Source organism: Pleurodeles waltl, chromosome 9, assembly GCF_031143425.1.
Source record: "Pleurodeles waltl isolate 20211129_DDA chromosome 9, aPleWal1.hap1.20221129, whole genome shotgun sequence".
Lineage (NCBI taxonomy): Eukaryota > Metazoa > Chordata > Amphibia > Caudata > Salamandridae > Pleurodeles > Pleurodeles waltl.
Genome location: NC_090448.1, coordinates 840,106,778 through 840,124,322, shown reverse-complemented (window position 1 = coordinate 840,124,322; position 17,545 = coordinate 840,106,778).

The window sequence follows — 17,545 nt, the reverse complement described above, 5'->3', positions numbered from 1 at the left end:
TCTTCAGTAATCCAATCATTATCAAGAGCCCTTTGTATCAAAAATAAAATATTCTCCAAAACTTCTGGTGTGGGGTCTTTCTTTAGTTTCATATGATGCATGGTGTTGCCCAGCAACCTCAAGCATTCTTTGTGATGTAAGTCCTTGGGGAGTATTACTGTTCCAACCCTCCTTAATAGCAGGATTTATAATGATTGAGGTGTCTGCTTTCATGTCTCTCAAGACCTCTTTTTCTCTATTGCTTAAATTATGGAATACATTAGGATGTTCGTTTCTGAGGGTATCCAGACCTAGGTTAATTGCCTATTCAAATGCTTCCACTTGTGTTGGAAACTGATGAAGCAAAGAGGTAAAGGTAGGTTTCCTATGAAGCCCTGTGTTGCTATCTGTCGTTTCCCCACTGTTATCCCCTTCTCGTGTTAGAAAGAAAACTTCAAGTCTAATCTTCCTGAGAAATTCTGAGATCTCATTCTTCAATTTGAAAGGATCCTCTTTAGGTGTGGGGATAAAGCCAAGTCCCTTACTGATCAACTGTTTTTGGCTTTCTGTCAAGGTTTTTTTCACTGAGATTCATAATTCTATCAGTTATGACTTGCTGGTCCCTGGTTGGAGTTCCTTGTTGTTTTTTGTTATGTTTTCCGACTCTGGTTCTTTCCAGGAAACCCTGTGGTCTTTGTTTCTCCATTTTCCTCTCCCTCTACCTATTTCTAAAAAAGGAGGGGGAGGCAGAGTTGATTTCCATGGGAAACCTTGGTGTGGTGGATATTGTGGATAGCCAAAAGTAGGCCAGCCCTACCGGGGTGTCTAGCATGTATCTGGGCTGTAAGCACCTCATGACCTAGTGTACTGCCTATAATTCTTTTCCCTTTCCCCTGTTTACTATTGTAATCAGAGGATCTATCCAAGGATGTACCTGTCGAATTAATGGTGTCCTCTGAGGTGAAGGAAGAGTTACTCTCTCTTCTGGTATAATCTTCCTTAGAGTATGGGTATACTTTCTTATGAGACAATTTTGCCTGATGTTTTTAGAACTCATTAATCTATCATTGTGTGAGGTAATCTTTATCTTTGGTGAGACCATGTTAACTTCCTCCAAATTGTTCTTGACGTGGTAATAGTAAGCTGGGCTTTCAGGGTATTCTCTTGTGTCATTATTTTAATCACTATGCTGTCTGATAACCTTTTAGCTGTTTTGATAATTAGGACTAGCCAATCCTAAGTGCATTTCCAGGCTATCAGAGGCCAATCTTTTCTGAATTCCTTATCTTTAAGAAAAAGTATTGGTTCAGTTGTCACTATGAGCCCTTCTGGGGCTGCGTTGCCTCTAAGGTATTCTGTCATAATTGTCCTATGGACCATGGTTTTCACCTGAGTTCTCTTCAGGTTTGATAAAGAATCCCAGTCGATCATGTATGTTAGTGTCTGTGCCAAGCTTGTGTCTCCCATCAGGGAGGGTGCTGCTAAGGTTGATAATACTTCATCATCGCCAAAGGGAAAACCTTCCATTTTGTCCTTCTTAACTAAGGAGTAAAGCCCAATTCGTAATGGCTTTTTTGCCTGTATTGTCTTTGTGGCCCTCACAGCTAACTTTGTTTGCATTGACTGTTCTTTTAGCTGTGCGTTCCTTACAGCTGCTTCAGGTAGATGTATGTCCCGTGCAGTTGGAGTTGTATGGGCTTTCTTGACTTGCACGTCCACATTGGATAGGCATGTCATTTGGAGCTAGTATTATTTGTCCCTGAGATACATATAGGGCCAGTTCCTGTGCAAATGTTTGCATGTGACGTATTGTTTCAGTCACCTAGCAGCAGCGATACATTTCAATGGCCACATATAACTAGGGCCTGGGGCCTGCATTCCATTGTGCAGGTATTGTGCCAACCCCTGTATTGACACATTTGATTATCCCAGCCACCAGCATAAGTAGACACCTTACCTAGTGCCATTATGCACACCTGTCTCAGGCACAAATACACCCAGCACAGATACAAAACTCCTACACTTCACAGCAAACTGATATAGGCCAAGGGGTGAGTTAAGCACAAAGCAGCAAAACTTTAAATGAGTGAGCCTGTATGCCTCACTCCAATGGCACAGGTTAACAAAGACCTGTTAACTGCTACTGATTACTACACGGTATCCTGCCACCAACGCGTTAGTTCTGCTGACCTCCTGGTAAAGGCAGTAGCTTTTCATCACTTTGAGTGTAGCACTTTGGTTGCCCCTTCTGGTCCAAAAAGGCCAAAATCAGTGAGTCTGGCATATGTGATGGTGTGCATGCCTGAGCCATGATGGTCTTTGGTAACAAAATTAGCATTAGGGATCCAGACATCACTTCAGTCTGGGCACTCGGAGCAGCATTGCATTTCCATTAGCATGCAAAATACTTTTCTGGCCCAACAATTACCATGTATTGGCTATGGAACAAAGAACCATCCTCTGAGGCATAGCTATATGATTTGAATGACTGTGCTGATCCTGGAAGAACTTTGCATGGGAAACTTTTGACAGACTATTGAGTGTCTGAAGGTCTGCATAATTGTAGAGAGATGTATTACGACTGCTTGAAGGTGAGGGATAGGGAAGAGTGACTTTCTGATGCAGTGGGATGCGTAGATAGACAATGAGGTAACTTTCTATGGCCCTAATTTCAATAAATCACGTATGATGATACTCATACGTATTACTACACGGTATCATATCTGCTATTTGATCTGAGTTTGTTGGTTGCACTACTTAATATCAATTGTCAGAATCCTACGGTACAAAATATCGAAGGGTATGTGTACATAGGTAAGTTTAGACTTGCCCTTCCTAACTCCACGTCTGTGTACCTAGGATATATATGTACAGCATTGATACATATATGTAGAGTTAACTATTGCAAATCTAGACTTACCTGTTGATATTTTTGTGTGATATTGTTTCCTCAATATTGTGTCAAATGTATATTCTGGGGTTGATATTTACGGTGCACATCATTTTTGTTGACATGAAAACCAATAAAATAATGTTACGGCGAGAGAGTTATAGGTGAAGAAAAAGAAAATAATGCAAGACAGGATTCTGCAGTAGAGGGTTAAGGAGCGGCCGGAGTGCATGAAGCAGAATAAGTACACAGAAGTGAGGGTGGAAACCAAGAGAGTTATATTTTAGTAGAAGAATAAAGTATTATACAGTGTCGAAATTGGAAGCTAGCCATCAAAGAGTACGTAAAGAGCTTCTACAGTGATGAAAATTAGTTAAAAGGTTTTGGGGAGAAGGACTATCTAAGACAAAACGGTGGGACAAATCTCAAATTAAATGGGGAAGAAAGAATTAGGAGTTTAGAAAAATTCATTTTGTGAAGAAATATGACGGTGGAGAACGTGAAAGAGACATAAAAAATGGAAATTTGGCAGAGTTTGACAAAAATTATTGGGAGGCTAGCTCCAGGGTGATCTTTGTCCAAAGAGACTGGATAACAGTATTTCCGAATGTACTGCACAAATGTGAGATAACAGAGAAAAACCAAGTAGTAACATCAACAGGGGATAATCAAAGGGTAAAACAAAGGAATTAGCGCGTTTTGAAATGAGTCATACTGAGCATCAACGCGGCTGATGTGATTGAGGCAAAAGTTGAGCTTAATCTTAGAGTCACTATATTACAAGTTGCATTAGTCATACGAAAAGAAGGAAGAATAGGGAGAAATCAGATCAAAATTTATTAATATTCCTAAACTCGGTATTTCTCTCATAGCACAAATTTAAATCTTTGCATCATCAATAAGTGCATTGATGGGTTGCTTCGAACCTAACCCAAAGGACAACCAAAACACTGATCAATGAAAGCTCCATTGTTAACAATCTATTCTGTAGGGTTGTGAGCAACAGACCCACTAATGGTAAACTTGGAAAACATTTGCTTGACACTTGGGCAGTTCACCCTAGGACAGTTCACCCTCTGAGTTGAAGGGTCATTATCTTAAAGAAATCCATATTCCTTTGGGGGGGTGATATCTATATATTCTCGAACTGTTCCTTGGAGTAGTTCCTTAGAGTGGGACCAGGGCTAACATGTCCTAACCAAGACTGAAACACATACATTCTAAAACATACTGCCGAAATCCCTACCATACATTCATTGTCTACCTACAAAATGCTGCAAGCACTTGAATCAAGTATAATTGGAGTGTAGTAAGAATAGTAAATTATACTAGTGCTACAATTAGGGGAAGTGAGTTTGGCTGGACTTTTTTACACATTTTTTGTAAACAGATATTTATATATTGTAGATAATTTGGCAGTGGATGTCTTCGGTATATGTGTGGTCTAGCTATCATTTCACATTTTCTTGCATTCAATATTTTGATTGTGCGCAGAAATGCTATATGTAGTAGTGTTCAAGACGAATGATATCATTGTCTTATAACAGCCTTTGATCCCATACCTGGCTTGAACTCCATTCTTGAGGTAAGAACCTTCTGCTCTTATGGGCATGTTAAGTTTTGAGTTTGGTGGAAGTTGTCAGAGATAATGACAATATCAACATGGTACAGTATAGCACTGTTGCACACAACAGATCAGTGTTTTTGCACAGTGATGGCGGAGCAAGACAAGCGGCCTTACATGCCTAGTCTGTATTTTGATCTGGTCTGTCTTTTGAAAACGTATGCAGACCAATGAATGTTTCAGTAGTGAGACAAACATTATATTTCTCTGAATGTAATGCTAAGCTACCTGTCTAAAACGAGATGGGGGGGCCGCTTGGGAGAGTGGAGGGGGAGGCGGGAGAGAGGAGAGGCAGGAAGTTTGAACAGATTATAACGCGCATTATAAACCTTGTACGTTTTTCATCTCTATGAAAAAAAAATAACGATAGTATTTGTAAAATCTCATCTAGGGCGAAAATGTTGAGAATGGATAATGTAGAAAAATGTATTACATGCTGGAGCAATTCCTGGACCTCTTTCATTCGAAGAGGGGAATTTCAGTTCATAGGGGTACCTGAGGCAAGCAATAATCACATTTTTTAAACAAAGTGAGTGGAGGTGGTGGAAGGGATGTGCGTAAGCCTCAGTGCTGCTTAAAAGTCTAGCTCTGTGTCTAGAGAACAATTTTCATTCAGCTAAGTAACCCACAATGAAAAACATGCTTTAGTGCGTGCTGCCAAAAACTATAAAATACAGGTGTGGCTGAGACCCAGCTCTCTGAGTAACAACCATCATACCAACATGGTACTAATCTAGAACATTTTCCTCATATTAGGATTTCAAATTATTTTATAAACAAGCCCCGCATGTCATCAATGCCTAATTACATCTGGTCTGCACGTGCTACACCTTTGGGCGATGAAAGAAGGGCAGATGTGCAAAGACTTCAATATGCGTTCTTGAGGTTACACTACAGTATGGCCTTTTGTTACAGAGCTCTCTGCATTAAGAAAAACAAAACGTTTTCTCTAGATCCACTTATGTTTTCATTCATTTCAGGTCAAGACCTTCAATAGGCACGTGCCTTGAGAAATGCACACACCAATTCAATGACTGTGTCTTCAGCTCAGGGAATAGTCCCCTACGCTGTGAGAAATTAGATGATGGACTATATCCTTTCACTAGACAGTATGTACAATTGATTAAATTCGTAATAAATAACTCCACTCATAACAGTAATCCAACCTCTTTCATCCTTACCTCATGCTGAACCCATACAATGACCGTAACCTCGCCCACAACCCTAACTCAAATAAATCCTAACAAAAGGAAAACATGTCTAATTTTATTAGAACCTTTTACCTAATTTAAGTTTCTTCGTTGACAATGCAGTTGTTAAATAGGCCTGTTGCTAACAATGTAAATACTACAGAGTTTGGTTCTGCACCTTTTAAAAGGAAAATGTCCTAGAGACTAGGGTTGATAACTAAGAACATTTGCATTTATGCTTTTCTTATGCTTTTCGTTCTCAAGCATTGCCAAATCTTTACACTGATTAGTGTGATCGTAACCCACTATTAGGAAGTTCTCTCTGAGTTATTCATTTTTTGTGATGAGGGCTTTAATATTTAAGCAGAACATTTTTAGTAAGATGCAAGCTTGAAATGAGTGTTCCTGCAGTTCGGCACAGGATTATTGTGATTTAATGGTGTATCCAAGTACCTTTTATTAAAAAGTTTAATACTGTATTTAGAGGGACTGTAGAAAAATTGGGTTTGCCTGTCCAAAAGGATTTGCCTCCATTCATGAGTGAGAGGATGAGGGCTTCAGTGGTTGGTTTCCTGAGAGTTGTGTGCATGTTGCTTGAGTTTGACGTGGTGCAGGCGATTCAACGGATGCCATATTACTTGTAATTTTTACTTTTTAACAGTGTTTTTTCATCCTACAGCAAGTAGCACTTTCGGTAGCCTTATTTTCTCACACTGTTGAAAAGGTAATTGCAGGTTGGGAAATATACAATCTAACCATAATCTTGTGAATATCAGTGCCTTTCCAGTTTAAAATCATAACTATAATTGCACCTAAACTGTATTTGTATTTTATTTTCTAAGGTTCTTTTTAACATATGTTAACTTGTAATTAAAGTTAACAATAACTTCACTTTTCATTTTTTTTTTTCATTGAATGTATACATGCACCTATAATTATATAATACATCAGTAGTAACTGTATAGTTATGGTTATGTCCATTTTGTAATAAATTAGCACTGTTCAAAATTCTTCACAACAAATTCCCCCCAATAAGTTCATCCAGTTTTTGTCTGGCATGACATGGCAAGTTTTCTGCACCTTACTAGATGGGAATGAGTGGGATGAAGCGTCAAAGAAGAACTTTTCCTATTTTAATTCTTTTAGGATTCTTTGCCCTCTTTTACAGAAATAAACTGACTGTACAGAATTAAATCAAACATGGCATGAAAGTAAAACTTTATTCATGAAGTGCCTTTTCTTCACCTGGTGAAAATACCTTTCAGAAGCTGTTTTTTACCTAGCAACACAAAACTGATTCCGGTTGGTCTTGAAAGGGTTAAAAAGGTGTCTGGAATGATAATCCCCAGATATTCTGAGTACCTGGTCCGAGGACCGTCCACTTCTTAAAATAAACCAAATGAACAAATCCAATTACAACTTTTTTCCATCATCCATTTTAGCTCTGCAGACCCAAAGTAGAAATGCAAACTCACAGGCTGTGATTGGCTTCATGGAAGAAAAAACTTTCTCCTGTGGCTTCCATTACAGGACATGGGACATGGTACTCTCAGGTGGAAAAAAATTAAAAAGGTCACATGAGGGAGAAGGATGCGTAATGGCCTTAGTTGGGGATCGCTCAATGAGTCTACCTATATTTCTTGAAAAAATATATATTATTGTTTCATTGTTTGTGAACCTCACCCAGGCACAACTCTCCTAAGTTCACTATCAGTCATCTGCTGTCTGGGTACTAAGACCATGCATTATGAAGGGAGCCAATAAAAGTCCATGTGATTTATAGTTGACAGTCTTGCTACCCAGGCCAGGGACTATGGCCTTGATTTTGGATGCGTCTAGTCTGCAGACTCAAAACTTCCTTATCAATTGTAGGAATTTAACAAAGATTGATTTTGAGATTTTGCCATTAAACGCCACCATGTATTACTCTGCACCACCTAAATATGAATTTTAACTATCCCATCTCTCACTATGATCTCTCTCAGAGCAATCCTAGACTAACTTATTCCGGACAATGCTGAACTTGCATCAATTCATAAAACAGCTAGATGGTTTGATATGAAACACTCAACAAAATGAAAACTTTTAGATCAGCTGAGAGGACTAACATTTTACAAATTAAAATTTTCAAATCTTATTATAAAATTAATATGTACAAGGCAATACTGTAAAGGCCTAAGGGCCGGATTTAGATCCTGGCGGAGAGGAATACTTTGTCACATATGTGATGGATATCCTGTCCACCTTATTACGATCCAATGATTTCCTAGGAAGATTGTAATAAGGCAAATGGGATATCTGTCACATTTGTGATGGAATATTCCCTCTGCCAAGATCTATCTTAGCCCTTTGTGTCTCACTAAGGGATTTGTCAATGCCCTAAAATGCTAAAAGAAAATGTTCAACATTCTGTATTAATGGTTTCATGAATGTTCTACCTATACCACAAATGGATCTCAGAACATGATGTAAAGAATTATCTCAAAACCTTCTGAAAAAAATACAAGATTTTAGATACACCATTGACAGTGTGTCCTTCTCCTCTGTTTAGGACCTTTATAATCACATAAAAAAGAATACTAAAGGTTTCATGCTCTAATATCTTCCCTGCCTCTGACCTCTCAATATTCCTATGATCGAATTCCCCCACCTACAGTCAAAGAGTTCACTGACTATCTCATCCCTATATGGTTTAATGTTTTTAATGTCTCACAGCTATACTTAAAATTGTTGACAACCTTCTATTGTGTTTTGATAATGGTGAATCCTTTCCCATTGTTCTAGTGTACCTTTCCGTGGCATTCAACATCATTGTTCATGGCATTATTCTCCATAATTTTAAAACAGAATGGTCTTCAAAGCTTGGGTTTAAAACTGATTTGCTTCAAGCATGCCTGACAGATCTCAATGTTTTAAAATCCGGAATGACTTTCTGACCCTGCAGTTGTATCTCACGACTCCAACATCCTTGTCCAGTACTTTTCAATTTTGTATGTTGAAACTCTCTCTGTGGTATTTAACAAACATCAAATCACTTTCCTCAGTAAGATGATGATATTAAACTATTTTTGAAGATTTCTGGCCCTGAGACTTTCAGCACACTAACCTCTTGTCCTTTGGGTAAAAATAAAACTTCAACCTTATCTCCTCAAAACTAAGGGGCAGATTGAAGAAAAGTGCCCGCCTACCACCACCACGTGTGCCCCGTATTTAAAATATGGTGCACCATGGCACAGAATATGCAAGTGGGGTAATAGCATCAATATTTTTAGCGCTATTGGTGTCCTGTTCAGGGTTAGCGCCAACATTTTGGAGCTAACCCTGAACAGTACATATGGGGACTTATAAATAATGGTGTGCCCCCTTTTAACGCCTGCTATTAACTTACCCCTGTACCTCACTCAGAAATTCAAACTATGAAGTAAGAGCAGACCCTTATCAAAATCAAGCAACTCCATTCTTCAGAAAGAATTCTTCTCTCAGAAGATCCTTTACAGGTAATGCACAGAAAATGTGAAACAAACACTTCTAAATCACATCAGTGTTGCTTCTTCCAAATACAGATTCAGTCAGTGTGTATTCTTGACTAACACAATTTTTTTCTGGTCCTTTTAAGAGTTTATGAATACACAGTTAATTTATCAGTGTGCTTATTTTTCTAAATCCTGGCTTCTATTCCGATCACATTCTGCTGAATCAACAAGTTACTCAGCAGGTCATTCCAACATCGGTGGTAAAAGCCTCTTACCGCTGTCAGAAGACCGCCACCAAACCGCCACGGTCATTCTGACCCACAACAGGCAAACCGCCAAAATACAGACATCCACAAAAGTCCGCCACACCAAAGGTGAGCGAGAAACTGGTGATGACCAAACCTCCACCGTCACGCCAACAGAAATACGCCCACAATATCACGACACACGAATCCACGCGGCGGTCTTTCAACCGCGTTATTCCATTGGCGGTACACACCGCTGCGCTCAAAATACACACACTCTTACTAAACACAGCCACATTGGACAATTTGAAATACACACACCTGAGACACATACACACACCACACCCAGACACCCAATTAAATATAAAACACACACCCACATCACCCACAAACCTCCACTCTTAGAGAATCGGTACCACGCACTGAGAAATAGATATCCGAGCACCCAGACGCGCATATTACATCCACCCAGCAATATTACCACGCACTTCACACAACACACCAATACACATCACCACACTTAGCACCACACAATCCACCCCACACATCACCCACACCACCCCATGGCACCGCAAAGACACCCCAGGTTTTCTGAGGGTGAACTCAGGGTTATGGTGGAGGAAATCGTACGGGTAGAGCCACAGCTCTTCGGAACACAGGTGCAGCACACCTCCATTGCCAGGAAGATGGAGCTATGGAGCAGAATAGTCGACAGGGTCAACGCTGTGGGACAGCACCCAAGAAATAGGGACGACATCAGGAAGCGGTGGAACGACCTACAGGGGAAGGTGCGTTCAATGGTATCCAGGCAGAACATCGCGGTTCAGCGGACTGGTGGCGGGCCACCACCTCCTCCCCCAGAATTTACAACATGGGAGGAGCAGGTCTTGGCGATCCTGCATCCTGAGGGCCTCTCAGGAGTATCTGGAGGGATGGACTCTGGTAAGTCTCATCTTCACTACTTCATCCCCCCCACCCCACCAGCATGCCAACTCATACCCCCACCCACACCCTCACCTCCATCACACCTACTCCTTGCAAATGTCTCACCATCACAACCCACCCATCCCAACCGCAAGCCCTGCATGCGACCACAAAGCATGGACACCCATCACCAAAGCATGCCCACTGCACATCCCCATACCCCCCAAACCACCGTCACAAAAGCCCCCACACAGGAATGCAAGCACTGGGGTACACGGGCACCCACCCATTGCACGCTATGGCACACACAGATGCAATAACCATCCCTTTATACCCCTGCAGGACCCGAACGCCACGTCACCGTGCAGGAGGGTCCACAAATGTCCACTCCACCCCCAGAAGAGGCCCACAGTGATGACAGCACCTCTGTCGACCTGGATCTAGATGACCAGCCCGGCCCATCAGGGACCTCGGGACAGTCGGTTCCCCTCAGACAGCCACAGGCCACAGCAGACCTTCCCCCCTCTGGGAACACCAGCACAACACCCCCCCAGCGGGCCCATACCTCTGTCCCCAGGACACGTCAATCAGCGGTGTGTCCACCACTACAGGGCACCCAGGTTAACCCACCACCCCAACAACAACAGGGACCTGGGGGCAGTGGTAGTGGGCACATGGTCCAGGGGACAGAGGCCCATGGAAACAGGGGAACTGGGAGGGCTGCTGTGCGACAGGGGAGGGACAGGCCCAGGGAACCCACTCTCCACGAGGCCCTCTCCTCCATCATGGGAGCCTACCATCATTCCCAGGAGACGATGGCGACGGTACTGGTCAGGTTTCAGGAGATCCAGCTCCTGCAGGAGGAACAGTATTTGGGGTTCAGGGAGGAACTACGAACCATCAGTTCCGCCCTGGGCACCATTGTAGGGGCTCTGAATCTGATAGTCACCACATTGCGGGACACTGTGGCCCCACAAAGGGCCCCTGACACTAGCATGGACCAAGAACTGCCTACCACCTCTGCCGGCGCTAGTGGACAGGAGGCCCCGCCACAGGACCAACAGGCCACCAGCACCCCAACCCCTGCAGAAGGAGAACCACCCCGCAAGCGGGCCCTGAGATACAGGAAGAAGACAGAGTAAGATGCCAAGACCCCGCCAGGAAAGGATACCTCCCTGATTGTCATCCCACTGTCCCACATTGTCACCCTGTCCATCCTTAAACTGCCCCTGCTCCACTTTCCACAGGTATTTGGACAATGCACCTGTGATACAAATAGTCTGGACTCTGCCATGGACAATCCTCCACCATCACCGCTCACCGAATTGCAACCACCCACCAATATAGAGCACTGTAATAAACACAGTTATTGCACAAAACAATCAGGAGTCTGGCTGTGATTTTGAACAAATGTATTAGACATTAACGTGACAAAATGCTTATTTACATTGTGATGCCAACATACCAATGTCACACAGCTGTAGTTCATGGGGAAACAAAGCAGATGTCACACAGTGGGGCCCACATCTCTGAAATCGGAAGGGAAAGTCACAACTCAGTTACCATACACTGGGGGAAAAGGACAGACAGTAGAGAGGTAGTAGTGTTTAAGTATATGTAATATGCCGGTGTGTATTCTTACCTGTGTGTCATTGGAAATACTGCTGTATTACTGTGTTCCTGTTGTCTATGTCGTCTTCTTCGGCTTCCTTGTCTTCACTCTCCACAGGCTCCACAGCTGCTACAACACCACCATCTGGACCATCCTCCTGCAGAAAAGGCACCTGTCGTCGCAAAGCCAGGTTGTGAAGGATACAGCAGGCCACGATGACCTGACACACCTTCTTTGGTGAGTAGAATAGGGATCCACCTGTCACATGGAGGCACTTGAACCGGGCCTTCAGGAGCCCAAAGGTCCGCTCGATTACCCTCCTAGTTCTCCCATGGGCCTCATTGTAGCATTCCTCTGCCCTTGTCCTGGGATTCCTCACTGGGGTCAGTAGCCATGACAGGTTGGGGTAACCAGAGTCACCAATTAGCCACACACATTGCCTCTGGAGTTGACCCATCACGTAAGGGATGCTGCTATTCCGCATGATGTACGCGTCATGCACTGAGCCAGGGAACTTGGCATTAACATGGGAAATGTACTGGTCTGCCAAACATACTATCTGCACATTCATCGAATAATAACTCTTCCTGTTTCTGTACACCTGTTCACTCCTGTGGGGGGGAACCAAAGCCACATGGGTCCCATCAATGGCACCTATGATGTTGGGGATATGTCCAAGGGCATAGAAATCACCCTTCACTGTAGCCAAATCCCCCACCTCAGGGAAAACGATGTAGCTGTGCATGTGTTTCAGCAGGGCAGACAACACTCTGGACAACACCTTGGAAAACATAGGCTGGGACATCCCTGATGCTATGGCCACTGTTGTTTGAAATGACCCACTTGCAAGGAAATGGAGCACTGACAGCACCTGCACTAGAGGGGGGATCCCTGTGGGTTGGCGGATTGGTGACATCAGGTCTGGCTCGAACTGGGCACACAGTTCATGAATAGTGGCACGGTCAAGCCTGTATGTCAGTATGACATGACTTTCCTCCATTGTCGACAGGTCCACCAGCGGTCTGTACACAGGAAAATTCTGCCATCTCCTCACATTTGCCCCAGCGGACAGTGCCTATGAAGGACAACAGCGAGCACAGAGTCAATCAACCCACAGGTACGTAACCACAGCTTGCACATAACGCGATTCTCACTCCAATGAATGCTTTGTATGAGTGTTGATGCAAGGCCTAGGTATGTGTGACGCAGTAAAAAGTAAGCCATGTGGGCCCCTGAAATGGCAGCTGCCTGACCTGTGAAGTGCGACAATGGGATGTGAGGTAAATGCGCTGGCGTGGCACACCGTGGCGGTAGGCGGTCGAAGACCGTGGCGCAAAGCAGCATTGGTTAACATTGAACCCTATGGGTCTTATGAGCCAATGACGATGTGCGCCGGCGGTCGCGGTACGCACCGCCGAGGGGGTGACCGCCATTTTCTATCTGCTTAATCACTCGATACCTGATCTTCGACAGGAGAGGACCTACACTGCAAGTGCTGCTGTGACCTCGGTCTGGAAGAGACAATGGCTCATGCGACTGGGGAAAGGGCCCCTGCCTTCACAGCTCAGGAGTTGGAGAAACTTGTGGATGGGGTCCTCCCCCAGTACACGCTACTCTACGGTCCTCCAGACCAACAGGTTAGTACTGAGGGAGCATGCTTTATGGGCAATGACTGTGTTTAGTGGGGTGGATGAAAGATGGTGGGGAGGGGAGCGATTGAGGCATGCATCAAACGACGGTGAGAGCATGTGCCACATGGCAAGGGTAGGGATGGGGGGCCACTCACATTGAATATGCAGAAGGTGATGACTATTTTTCTCCCCCTGTACATTTCACATAGGTCAGCGCCCACCAGAAGATTGATATTTGGCGTGCCATCGCCAAGGATTTCCGGACCCTGGGGGTCCACCACAGACGGGGCACCCACTGCCTGAAGAGATGGGAGGACATCCGCCGCTGGAGCAGGAAGACAGCGGAGGCTCAGCTGGGGATGGCCTCCCAACGTGGGAGGGGTGCCAGTCGGACTTGAACCCCCCTGATGTCCTGGATCCTGGCGGTCGCCTACCCCGATTTGGATGGGCGCGTGAGGACATCACAGCAGACACAAGGGGGTGAGTACACTCTCATTCTGTTGACTTTGCGCGCAGTGGAGGTGTCTGGGTGGGGGAGGAGGGCTGTGGGTATCCCTAGGCCAGGGCGATTTCTGTAGGCTAGGCCTCTCCGTAAGGCATGGCCCTGTGCCCCCGCACCCCACCTCTGTAGGGTGCCAAGTACAGCCATTCATGGCCCTGTGTCATCTATGTGTGCAGATGTCGCCCATAGGCTTGTAGGCCATGTCCCACGGATTGAATAGTCGACCCCAAGTGCGCGGCGTAGTGCAGGGGGCTTCTGTGTCTGTCCTGTCCGCCAACGGTGTCGCCAATGCATGCACTCAACACGTCTTTATTTTCTCCCCCCCCTTTTTTGTGGTCTTCCTGTTCATGTGTGCATTAGCATCATCAGGCGGAGGAGAAGTGGCATCGGAGCACGAGGGAGCTGCATCCCACATGGCCATGGAGGGCCATGCAACGGACTCCGAATTCACCAGTGGGACAGAGGGCGAGGGAAACTCCACAGCGGGGACTCGGCAGACATCAGACACCGAGTCGTCCTCTGAAGGGAGCTCCCTTGTGGTGGCAGCAACATCTGTGCCCCCCACAACAACAGGTACAGCCGCCACCCACTGCACCAGCGCCGCCCTCCCAGCAGCCCCTCAGCGTTTGGCCCTGCCCGCTCACCCAGGAAGGTGGGCATCTCCTTCGCCCCAGGCACCTCAGGCCCTGCCCCAGTCACCCCTGCTGCCCTCAGTGAGGAGGTCATTGACCTCCTGAGGACGCTCACTGTTGGGCAGTCTACCATTTTGAATGCCATCCAGGGTGTAGAAAGGGAGGTGCACCAGAGTAATGCATACCTGGAGGGCATTCATTCTGGTCAGGCTGCCCTTCAGCGATCGTTCCAGACTCTGGCCTCAGCACTGATGGCAGCCATTGTCCCTGTCTCTAGCCTCCCCCCTCCAACTTCCTCCACCCATACCCTATCACCTGTACCTCTGCCTATCCCAGACACACCATCAGACCAGCCTGCACACACCTCAACACCCAAGGGAAGCTCAGGCAAACATAAGCACCACACATCACACAGGCATTCACCCAAGCAACATCCACATACAGAAATACCAACACCCACTGCCTCCACTGTGTCCCCCTCCTCCTCGTCTCCCAATTCCCTCCCTGTCACGTCTCCACTCACACTTGCATGCACAACATCTTCAGCCACTACGTCCCTCAGCAGCACACACACCAAAACACCCCGCACATGTGCAGTCACCACCCCCACTGCCATTTACACGTCCCCTGTGTCCTCTCCCAGTGTGTCTGTGACCCCCTCTTCCAAGATACACAAACGCAGACAGCCACCCACCCAACAGCCATCCACCTCACGACAGTCTCCAGCCCAAGCACCTGCACCCAAAGACACCAAACTTACAACTCCTACAACCACAACTTCTTCCTCCACTCCCATACCCACTACACCTACCCGTACCACTGCTCCTAAAATGTTTTTCCTGTCCAAACTCAACCTCTTTCCTTAACTCCCCCACCCGTCCATGTCATAGGACTACAGTCAGCACCTCAGCCACGACAAAACCGGCCCCTGTCATCACAGTCTGCCATGGACTGTGGAGTGCCCCACCCTCCAAGGCAGCCAGTTCGGTACGAAGCCAAGGCACGGGCAGCCCACCCCCGGAGAAACATCCAAAGATAGGCAGTGGCCGGCGCGAGAGGGGGAAAACACCAGGGACTAAAACCCCTACCATGGCTCCGGCAGGAAGTGTGGAGACAGCTGGCACACCGCCCAAGGTGGGGAAGGGCCACAGGCGATCAGGGAAGGCTGGGAAGGGCAGCACGCCCGACAACACCGCCATCAGCCTAGCTTGCCAGGAGGGCCCCGCCAGCCCCATCCCAGGTGGGCAGGAGGCCATCAACAGGCCTGGCACAGCTGCCCAGGAGGGCCCCGCCAGCCATAGGACAGGTGGCCAATGACCTCCCCGCCATGGCCGGATCCGCTGAACTGGGCCCTTCATCTCAAGCACCGCTGAACTGGGCCCTTCATCTCAAGCACCGCTGAACTAGGCCCTTCATCTCAAGCACCGCTGAACTGGGCACTGCCGTCTCAAGCACCGCTGCACTGGGCCCTTCATCTCAAACACCGCTGAACTGGGCCCTTCATCTCAAGCACCGCTGAACTGGGCACCGCCGTCTCAAGCACCGCTGAACTGTGCACCGCCGTCTCAAGCACCGATGAACTGGGCACCGCCGTCTCAAGCACCGCTGCACTGGGCCCTTCATCTCAAGCACCGCTGAACTGGGCCCTTCATCTCAAGCACCGCTGAACTGGGCACCGCCGTCTCAAGCACCGCTGCACTGGGCCCTTCATCTCAAGCACCGCTGAACTGGGCCCTTCATCTCAAGCACCGCTTCACTGGGCCCTTCATCTCAAGCACCGCTGAACTGGGCCCTTCATCTCAAGCACCGCTGCACTGGGCCCTTCATCTCAAGCACCGCTGAACTGGGCACCGCCGTCTCAAGCACCGCTGAACTGGGCACCGCTGTCTCAAGCACCGCTGCACTGGGCCCTTCATCTCAAGCACCGCTGAACTGGGCCCTTCATCTCAAGCACCGCTGAACTGGGCACTGCCGTCTCAAGCACCGCTGCACTGGGCCCTTCATCTCAAGCACCGCTGAACTGGGCCCTTCATCTCAAGCACCGCTGCACTGGGCCCTTCATCTCAAGCACCGCTGCACTGGGCCCTTCATCTCAAGTACCGCTGGCCCATGAGCGGCAGGGGCTGGCCCGCATCTGTGTCGGGCAGGGCTGCACGAAGCACTCTGGGCACCAGGCCCCCTCCAGAACCAGTGGAGACTGTTATCCACTTGTGAGACTGTGGCTTTGCACTCCCCAGGAAGTAACAGTGGGCAGCCCACCCACTGTCTGGACTTGTGAGACTGTGGCTTTGCACTCCCCAGGATGTAACAGTGGGCAGCCCACCCACTGTCTGGACTTGTGAGACTGTGGCTTTGCACTCCCCAGGATTGAACAGTGGGCATGGAGGCCCCTCGTGGATCTGGCGTTGTGCACTCATCTGGCTGAGGTACCCCCCCTTCCCTTCCCCCTGAGGTGCCTGTAGTTTTGCTATCTGATGCCCCTGCAGTGTTCTCTCCGTTGGAGTCAGGTATCCTGTGTGGGCTTTGCCCATGTGATTTGGGCCCAGTGGTCCACGAACAATGCCTGCTACAATGCTTGGACTTGTACATTTATGTATATAAGAGTTTTTGATGTGTATATATATTTTTTGGGCAGTAATAGAATATATTCAAATGTTTAGAATCATTTCCTTTTGTCTTTGCATTCTTCCGGGGGGTTTGCGGGGTGTCACTCTGATGTGTTGCTATGCATTGATGTGTGTGTTGTAGTGGGTGAGGGTGAGGGTGGGTGTGTCGCGTATGTGTGTACCCGTGATAATTTCCCCTCCCCCCTCCCCTGTGTCGTAGGTGCAGTACTCACCGTT